The sequence below is a fragment of the Humulus lupulus genome, chromosome 8 (genome assembly GCF_963169125.1).
Source record: "Humulus lupulus chromosome 8, drHumLupu1.1, whole genome shotgun sequence".
NCBI lineage: Eukaryota > Viridiplantae > Streptophyta > Magnoliopsida > Rosales > Cannabaceae > Humulus > Humulus lupulus.
The window spans coordinates 68,604,228-68,615,072 of record NC_084800.1 but is presented as its reverse complement, the minus strand read 5'-3'; positions in this window follow the sequence as shown (position 1 = coordinate 68,615,072).

Sequence of the window (10,845 nt, the reverse complement as noted above, 5' to 3'; positions counted from 1 at the left end):
GCTGTTTGTTTATGAATCTCTATTACCGAAGCTCTGGTCATCGAAAGGATGACCAAATTTTATGTTTCATGTCTTTATATATCTTTATCTTTATAACACTCTATCAACAAAGGAGCATTGAGTCGATCAAATAGATAAAGATAAAGATAAAGAAGAACCCAATTATCAGCCAAAAAAAAGAATCCCACATATTTTGTAATGCAGACCCACACGCAATACTCAACCATATAATACCACATAAAACACATACATGAATTTTAAGTTACGAAAATATAATATATATTTTTATTTTTAATGTAGTTATTTTATTGTGAGGTCAGTAACATTTTATGTGGAGAACTATATTGAAAAGTAGGCATATATTGTCTTGATTGAAAATAGAGAGCAATATTTTCCTTTACACAAAGAATTATGAAAAAATTGAGATATGCACAACTAAATTGAAAAGTAGGCACATATTGCTTGATTGAAAATAGAGAGCAATATTTTCCTTTACACAAAGAATTATGAAAAAATTGAGATAATAATAATAATGGAATTGCCAATTGTTACAGAAAAATAGATCAATATTAATCCTTAGAAGTATAAATCATTTTTCAATTTCAATATTGAAATGACTGATGAGTCTTGTTTTTTTAAGAAAAAAATCTTCTTCTTTTTTTTAATTTTCTTTTTTAATAATGAAAAGTTGTCTCTAAATTGTAGTGAGTATAAATCATTTTTCAATTTCAATATTGAGATGACTGATGAGTCTTGTTTTTTTAAGAAAAAAATCTTCTTCTTTTTTTTTAATTTTCTTTTTTAATAATGAAAAGTTGTCTCTAAATTGTAGTGAGTACATGAGAATTATCTTTTGGCTTTGCTTACATGTAGTGTAACGACTCAAATTTCCTAATAAGGTTTAGGATCTTGATTAGGAGGCCGGGAGGGCCATAATTAATTTATTGTGCTATTATATGATTATATGCATGATTATGTGGGTCATATTATTATATGATGATCAAGGCATGCATGGGGTTATATACTCTGTTGTGAGGGTATTTTGGTAATTTGGCTCAGTGAGAGCGTAATTGCATACTTGTGTGTGTATTGGTAGGCTAATGTTGAGACCACATTATTATGTGGGTATGTTTGCAGCTTGTGGCTCGAGGCAATCCTAACAAGCGGTTTAGCGAGAAAGTCACAGCAGGGATTTATACCCGGCTCGGGGTGAGCCTGGGGATGTATCTGGGAATTTGGAGAATATATTTGGAGACGATTTGATATTGAGAAATATAATTGGTGATTAGTTGGGTATTGGAAAGTAAGCGGTAAATATTAAAGACATTAAAGGAATTAGCGGGTGTTGACGCCGTTTTTCGTCAACAGATAAAAGAAGAGCACAAAAACAATGAATAACGATAGCCAAACGGAACAAACAAATCAAACACACGGTTTTTTACATGGTTCAGCAGTTAAATCTGCCTAGTCCATGAGTCTCTGTTATTAATCTTAAGATTATCTCTGAAAAATTCTTTAGCATGAATTCTCCAGAGTTTTCTCTCAAAGATCAGAATTTCGGTCCATTACAATGGTGCATGGCTTCTCTATTTATAGAGAAGGATGCAGAATACTATCCCACATATTTTGGGTAGTTACTCTTTTGTGAATAAAATAAATGGCTTTAAATGCCTTTAATCAGATAAAAAAGGAAACGTCCCTGAAGACCAGGAAACGCATAACTGACTAAATAATATCCCACGATTCTTGGGGATTTACATCAATAAATGAGGATTACATCTCATGTTTACAATATTTGTAGACATTCAAGGTGGTCATAGCGTATCTCCAAGGCTTCAGCATCTCAGGTTTCACGTCATTGTGCGAGCCACTGACTTCTCCCGAGCTAACATTGCTTTCGAGATAGTACATCGAGCTCAAGATCCCTGCTCCGAAGTTGTTCCTGAAGATGAGGGGCTCTCAGAGCTACCTTTCGAGATCGAGATCATTTCGAGGTCACTACATTCGAGGTCATGTATCATACTTTGCAGGCTCGATTTACAATCGTAGAGCATACCCTAACCCTCACGAGACCATTTAATGCGAACTCAGCTTTCGAGGTCATATTTACTATGGCTCGAAATCTGGGTATAACATCTTGCCCCCTCAAAAGTATTTGTTCGAATCCTAAGAGAAGGAAACTTTTGAACTACTTTTTCTGGGAACCGTACCGTCACACTCTTTAAAAATGGACACGCGTCAGCCGGGTATTGCTCACTTTAGGCACTTGAGTACCTTGGGAACACGCCCACGATCGTCCATCTGACAACTTTTCGGCGCCTTCTTGTCATTGATCCCCATCCGTTCGATCTAGTGAGCATTCCATTCGACGCTCCTGATTAATTCCATTTTTCCACCTATATATACAAGACCCCCCCCTCTTCATCTTCTTCTTCACGTTTGTTCATCGTAAGCAAGAAAAGAAAAACAACCAGAAAACCAGACTCTCCTAAGAAGCTTCTGTCCTGCGCATGTTTTCTCGACCCAAGAAACAAAGAAATCCTGGTCTGTTCGAGTCAGTGAGTTCTTTCTTGCAACCTCTTCTTCAGTCGACGATTTCTCTGCAATCACCATCACTGTGTAAGTATGCCATTTCTGTTGTTTTCAGTTTTTTTTTATACTGTTTTTGATGTGTATGCTAGTTTACATTCTTAGCATAATAAGATAGGGGGTTTCATTTCGATAGGCTTTCAGGTTTCCTAGACTTTCCCTGCTGGATTTCACATCACTGGTTTATGTCCAGTTTTAACGTTTGAGCAAAGTTTCAATTTTCTGGGTTTTGAAAATTTTAGGCCATGTTTCTTGTCCACTAAGTTTTCGGGTAAAAACCCTTGTCCTTGACAAATGCACGAAAACCGAGAATTCCCTTCCTGGCTAACCGCCACCTTTCTTTCCCTTGAATTTCGGGATTTTCAAAAAATCTTCCACGCTCCTTTTCTCTCCCGTGGAACACACGTTCTGACTCTTTAGTAAGGGTCTCAATATTTAATTTCTTGTTCCTAAATCCCCGAGCTCATACCATCGAGCTCGTGATTCTTGCATGCACGGCCCTCACCATTTTTTCTTTCTCGTTAGATGTCACAGAATCTGGAAAGACGGTGGGGGTCATTGCGAGCCATCCCTTACGAGCCCAAACCTCCGAGCCCATAATCGCTGTTCGCCTGGAATCAGCGTCAGATAAAAGAATACGAGCTTGCTTGCGAGCAAGAGGACATTCGAGCCCACTATCACCGTCAGATAGACGAGGTCATCGAAAAGAAGAGAAGAGTTCTTCGGGAGGCCATCTACCCGGAGCCCAACCCAAGACCTAGGCCAATCCTCCTCGACCCTGCGTTAAAAGTCAAAGTTGCATATCATCTGGGGGAACTCCAATTTTCTTTAATGGCAGAGCCTTCGTCTTCGCAGCATAGGAGGGAGATGTTCGAAGCTGAGTTCTACCAGAGCTCGGTTACCACCACCGACCAAATAACTGACATCCTGGCCCTCCATGGCCTTAGTTCGTTAGACACCCTGAAGTGTCGAGCTCCGGCTAGTCACGAACGGAGCTGTTTCGCCCCTGGGGGCCGCGATGCCAGTGTGAAATACGCGGCCTGGAGCCAGGAACATATAAGGGCGGGAGATCTGCTGCCTTTGAAGTCCTTTTTCAAAGACTTCATTGATTTCTTTGGGTTGGCTCCATTCCAACTCAACACCAATTCGTACAGGGTGCTGTCTGCCCTGAGATCCTTGTTCCACGAGCTGCAGTGGAAAGGACCTTCGCCTCAAGAGATTTTATATCTCTTTTGTTTGAAAAGTAACCTTTCCCGAGCTCGGGGAGGGGATGGTTTTTACTATCTCTCGAGCTACCCTAAGGAGACAAAGATTTTCGAAGATCTTCCCAACCACCCTCCTGACTCCAAAAAGGCTTTTTTCTGGACAGACGGTCTGTCCCCGTCTCGACATCGTTCTTTCAGGCGGATTCGTAAGTACTCTTGTTACTTTTATTTTTTTTGAGCTCGGAGTTTTAGCCCTTAAGACCATACTTAGCTGAAATGTGCTTCGCCTTTCAGCTAATTTTCAGCGTCCCTCCCCCTCCAAGACAATGAGGGAACACAGAGAGGCCTTGCTCGGACTTCCTTATGGCAGGAGGTCTCTCTCGTATCTTCTTCATGAGGACCAGCTCCGAGCCTGTTGGTTGTTGGGAGAAGGTCAGTCAACCTCTGACTGGTCTAATAAAAAATACGAACGTTGGTAGGAGGTGCCACAGCCCACAAACACCCTTCTTCCGAGGAGAGAAAAGAGGGCACCTCTCCCAGTTCGCTTGAGGAGTCCGCGATCTGGGAACGAAGCCAACGACGAAGCCTCGAGCTCGGACTCAGATGAAGGTAAAACCCTTCCTACTTCGAGAATGTGGTCCCCCACTTTGCTAAAACACAGACCCAATAGGTTAGTCTCGTGCCCACAGGATAGATACCACTTCTACATATGGAGTTGGGTAGACGACTGTGTCCATAGGTTCGATAGTGGGCTCGGGAAATATGATACCATGTACACCACGAACGAGGTGTGGAATGGGATAGTGGTGCAGTACGGGACCAATGACTATAGGGACCTCTCGAGGTTATCACCAACTTATAGGGAAGGCACTCCCCCTGCCTCTTCTGAAGACGGGGGAATTTCATGGTCCCCAAGCTCAAGCTCGGGGGAAAGTTCCAGTTAGGTTTTTTCTACCATCACTCTATACGTTTGTGATACTAAAGTAACTTGTACACCTCTTTTACTGACTCACTGTGTTGACTTGTGCAGGCGATATGGACTCCGACCTCGACGCCCTTATCGACAATGCGGGTGCCAAGAGGAGAAAACGCCCCAGGGCAGGGGGACTGAAAACCAGCCAGCCGGGGAAAGGCTCCAAGAGATCTAGGAAAATGCCTCCTCCTCCCCCGCTGGCTTCGAGCTCTGCTGCTGCGTTGACTGGCCAGACTAACGCCCCCACGACGATGCCATCCTCGCAGGCCGTCGTCTCTGCGGTGGCACCGGCCTCGCAGGCTGGTGTCCCTGCCGTGGTCGAATCCCAACCTCCTGTGGCGGGTCAAACGTCTTCTGCTCAGCTCGCCAAGAGACCTTCTGCTTCTCGAGCTCAGAAGCTAACCATCTCCACCCATATGGACTCATATGTGGTGGATAACGCTGCCGGACCTCATGGATCTACGCTGATTTCGGATGTCATGTCCCGGATCGGCCAGAGCTACGGCAGTTTCGAGGCTCATCAGTGGCAGTGCCTAACTGGCACCCGAGACTGCACTGTCCTGTACGAGAAGAGTATCGAGCACACTGCCGCGGTAAGTATCCTTCTATATTCCTTTTGCTTACATTCATACTGTCCCGAGGCTAATGGTGGTTTCTTCCTTTTTTCAGGCTCTTGCTTTCACTGCCCAGCTCAATTACGAGCTGAACAACGAGATCCATTCGAGCAGGACTCATGCCCAAGAGGAGAGGGACCTCCACCTTAGAGCGAATGATGATCTGAAGGCGACGAATACTAAGCTCGAGGTAGTGGTTAAGGAGCGTGAGGAAATGGCCAAGGAGCTCGGAAAGCTAAAAACTGAACTCGAGGAGCAAAAGAAAGATAACATCCAGCTTCGAGAGACCAATAAGAAGCTCGAGGAAGACAAGACCGCCACCTTCGACCTTATAGAGGATGTCAAAGCTCGCCTTACTGCTGAGTACAAAGAAAAGAAGGAAACGGCGGTCGACTCAGCCATGTACCGGATGTGGGCTTATAACGAAGAGCTGGACACCAGCTTTTTGGGTCCCCACGAGGCGCCGTTCCTTGAACGATGGAATGCTCGGCTCGAGAAGGAAGAGGCTGAACGGCTTGAGAAAGAGAAGGCTGAGCAGCTCGAGAAGGAAAAGGCTGCTCCGGGCACCGTTTCGGAGGAAGCTCAGGAGGATAGTCATGCTATTCTTCCTGAGGGGTCCGGTGCCACTGATGCTGAGAAGGCCAAGGAGACTCCTCTTCACTGAATCTGACCTCGGGGAGATCAGTTATCGGGGCTGCGTCCCCTTCTGTAATTATTGTAATTTATGCCCATGGGGCTGATGCAATTTCTTTAACTATTCTTTTACATGCTTTACATTTCTTGGCTCGAAATATTTTGCACATTTTTATAATTGATGAACCGGTTATGTTTATTTATGCATACAAACATAGTTTGGATTTAGGCTCGAAATTCGATGCATTCATGCATAGTTTATTCGAATTATCCGCTTCCGACCTCGTTACTTATCAAGGTCGGATATTACTTTAACTATGAACTCGAAAGTACTTATATGGTATGTAATATGAATGATTTGGTTATCTTTTTAGTCACTTTTCCTCATCCTTAGTATCTTAGCTCCGAGGTTATGAGTTCGAAACTATTTTTCTTTAAGATGTTCCAGCCTCGATCTCGACATATTTCGTGATAGGTTTAGGCTCCCATTTACCATCGATCGATAATTTGGCTGGTTTGTTCCAAACCTGTTAAGCTTGCACATCTAGTTAACTCCAAACGTTTTAGGTTTTTGGTAGTTCGGTTATGTCCGAACTATCTAAGCCCGCGTACTTGGTTATTTCCAAATACTTAATGTTTTTGATAACTCGGTTAAGTCCGAACTATCTAAGCTCGCTCGGTTAAGTCCGAACTATCTAAGCTCGCTCGATTAAGTCCGAACTATCTAAGCTCGCGTATTTGGTTATATCCAAATACTTTATGTTTTATTTATTTTTTATTTTTTAAGCTGGTGGTATGTATACCAATGATGCCCCCTTAATATCCTATGAGTGTGACCATAGGTTATTAAATTAAGAGAGATTGCAAAAATAAAAATAAATTACATGTGAAACAAAGTAGACCCTTTATTTGATGAAATTCAAAAATATACTAAATACAGATAGAAAATCATGGTTACAGGCGACACTTTTTACGCTATTGATAATATGGTCTAAGGTGTTCGCCATTCCATGCTCGAGGTATCAGGCTCCCATCTAATCTCGCAAGTTTGTATACGCCAGGTCGGATGACTGATTCTATCTGGTATGGTCCTTCCCAGTTCGGCCCGAGCACCCCAGCTGCTGGATCTCGGGTTGCCAAGAATACTCGTCTCAAAATTAGGTCTCCCACTCCGAACTTTCGATCTCAACCCTCTTATTGAAATATCTCGTGGTTCGTTGCTGGTAAGCAGCATTTCTCAACTGAGCCTCTTCTCTTTTTTCTTCGATCAAGTCTAGGGTTTCTTCGAGCTGAGTATGATTGGAACTTTGATCGTAAATCTGAGTTCGGATCGTCGGAATTTCGACCTCGATGGGCAACATCGCCTCACAGCCGTACGCTAGAGAGAACGGAGTATGTCCTGTTGATGTCCGAGCTGTAGTCCTATATCCCCAAAGGACTTGAGGCAATTCCTCGGGCCATCGTCCCCTTACCTCTTCTAACTTTTTCTTTAGAGAGCTCTTGAGAGTTTTGTTAACGGCTTCGACCTGACCATTCGCTTGAGGGTGAGCCATTGATGAAAAACTCTTTATTATACCGTTCTTGTTACAAAAGTTGGTGAATAAGTCGCAATCGAACTGGGTTCCGTTATCAGATACAATCTTTCTTGGTACTCCATATCGGCATACGATGTTCTTTACCACAAAATCAAGGATCTTTTTCGAAGTTATGGTCGCCAATGGTTCAGCCTCCGTCCATTTCGTGAAGTAATCAACGACGACCACAGCATATTTAACTCCGCCTTTGCCAGTTGGGAGTGAGCCTATGAGGTCGATGCCCCACACCGCGAAAGGCCATGGGGATGTCAACATGGTCAGTTCGGAAGGTGGAGCTCGAGGTATCGTGGCGAATCTCTGGCATTTGTCGCACTTTTTTACGTACTCGAAAGAGTCCGTTTTAATGGTTGGCCAGAAATATCCTTGGCGTATAATCTTCTTGGAAAGGCTATGCCCCCCGGTATGGTCTCCGCAGAACCCTTCATGAATTTCTTCAATGATCTTCTTAGCCTCGGGACGGATTACACATCTAAGCAGCGGCATGGAATACCCTCTTCTGTATAACCTTCCATCCAGAATGGTGTAACGATGAAGTTGATACATCAATCTTCGAGCTTGATTTCGATCTCTTGGAAGAGTTCCATTTTCGAGATAATCAACTATTGGACTCATCCAGGTCGGTTCTGTTTCAATCATATACACATCTTCCTCGTCTGGCTCAGTAATGCTGGGTGCGGATAGGTGCTCTACGGGTATAACATTTAGCTCTTCATTTTCGACGGAAGTGGCGAGCCGAGCTAAGGCATCTGCATTTGAGTTTTGTTCTCGGGGAACTTGTTCGATTGCATAAAACTCGAAATACTCTAATGCGGATTTTGCCTTCGCCAGATAAGCTGCCATTCTTGTGCCACGAGCCTGGTATTCCCCCAAGATTTGATTAACCACGAGCTGGGAGTCGCTGTAGCAATGTATAGCTTTGGCCTTGAGCTCTTTTGCTATTCGTAGTCCCGCAAGTAGAGCCTCGTACTCAGTTTCATTATTAGATGCTTTAAAGCCAAATCTTAAAGCAGAGTGAAATTTGCTCCCTGCAGGAGTGATCAGAATAACTCCTGCCCCCGCTCCATTTTCATTTGACGAGCCGTCGACGTAAAGTTTCCACAGCTCGTGGGCCGTGGTTATTACCTCGTCGTCGGCTATACCAGTGCACTCCACTATAAAGTCTGCCAAGGCTTGTGCCTTAATGGTCGTTCTCGGATGGTAGGTGATCTCGAACTGTCCGAGCTCAACAGCCCATTTAAGGAGTCGACCTGACGCCTCTGGTTTAGATAGGACTTGCCTTAGTGGTTGATCTGTCAGTACATGGATGGGATGTGCCTGAAAGTAGGGGCGGAGCTTGCGAGATGAGTGGATTAGGCTGAGGGCAAGCTTCTCCATCAATGGATATCTTGACTCTGCCCCCAGTGATCTTTTACTGATGTAATAGACGGGTTTCTGCACCCTCTCTTCCTCCCGAACGAGCACCGCACTTATCGCGTGTTCGGTGGTTGAGAGGTAGAGGAACAATACTTCTCCCGTCTCAGGCTTCGAGAGGATGGGCGGTTCGGCTAAGTGCTTTTTGAGCTCCTGAAAGGCCAGCTCGCACTCCTCCGTCCATTCAAACTTCTTACTTCCTTTCAATAAGTTGAAGAATGGAAGGCCACGATCCGTTGACTTCGAGATGAATCTGCCCAGGGCGGCCATCCTCCCAGTCAAGCTTTGGACATCTTTATGCTTCCGAGGTGAACGCATGTCAATCAGGGCCTTTATTTTGTCGGGATTAGCCTCGATCCCTCGAGAGTTGACAATAAAGCCTAGAAATTTTCCCGAAGACACTCCAAAAGTGCACTTCATAGGATTTAGCTTCATGTTGTATTTCCTGAGTATGCCAAAGCACTCTTCGAGATCGTCACCATGGTTCTTGTTAAGTTGAGACTTTACAAGCATGTCATCAACGTAAACTTCCATGTTGTTCCCTATTTGCTCTGAAAACATCATGTTTACAAGCCGCTGGTACGTGGCTCCAGCATTCTTGAGTCCGAATGGCATGACATTGTAGCAGTAGAGCCCTTTATCTGTGATGAAACTCGTATGCTCTTGGTCGGGGGCATGCATGGGAATCTGGTTATATCCAGAATAGGCATCCATGAACGACATCAGGCCATGCCCCGCCGTGGCATCCACGAGCTGGTCAATTCTTGGCAGCGGAAAACAGTCTTTCGGGCAGGCCTTGTTGAGGTCCGAGTAGTCAATGCAGGTTCTCCACGTCCCATTGGGCTTCGGGACCAACACTGGATTGGCTACCCAGTCAGGGTAAAAAGCGTCCCTAATGAAATTGTTTGCTTTCAGCCTGTCAACTTCCTCCTTTAGTGCTTTCTTTCTATCCTCGTCCAGCTGTCTTCGCTTTTGTTGCTTCGGGGGAAAGCTTTTGTCTATATTCAATGCGTGGCTCGCAACATTTGGGCTTATCCCCACCATGTCTGAGTGTGACCATGCGAAGACATCCTGGTTTTTCTTCAGAAAGCAAATTAATTGCTATTTGGCTTCGTCTAGGAGGTGTTTTCCGACCTTTACCTTCTTCGAGGGTTCAGCTTCGTCGAGCTGAACTTCTTCGAGCTCTTCCAACGGTTCGAGGTCAACTTTCTCCTCAATCCTTGGATCGATTTCCTCGTCGATTTCTAAAACCGTCCCATCTTTATTTTGTATGATAACGAGTGCTTGAGCGCTCGTTTGTTTCTTTCCCCTTAAAGAGATGCTGTAGCACTCTCTCCCTGCCAATTGATCTCCCCTTAATGTTCCGACCCCGCTTGGAGTAGGGAACTTGAGGGCTAGATGCCTTACAGATGAAACTGCCCCCAGCCCGACCAGGGCGGGTCTCCCGAGCAATACATTGTAGGCAGATGGTAACTCTACTACCACGAACTCCATCATCTTGGTCATCGAGACTGGATAGTCTCCCAAGGTCACAGGGAGTTCGATGGACCCCATACAGGCGGTTCCTTCTCCAGAAAAGCCGTACAAAGTGGTTGCACAAGCCTTCAGGTCGCGAAGGGAGAGTCCCATTTTCTCTAGTGTTGCTTTATAGAGAATGTTAACTGAGCTCCCATTGTCTATGAGAACTCGGCGCACTCTTTTGTTGGCAAGCTGCAGGGTGATGACTAGTGGATCATGATGAGGGAACTGGACATGGGAGGCATCTTCCTCGGTGAAGGTTATAGGTTGAGTTTCAACCCTTTAGCTTTTTGGTGCCCTTGGTTCGG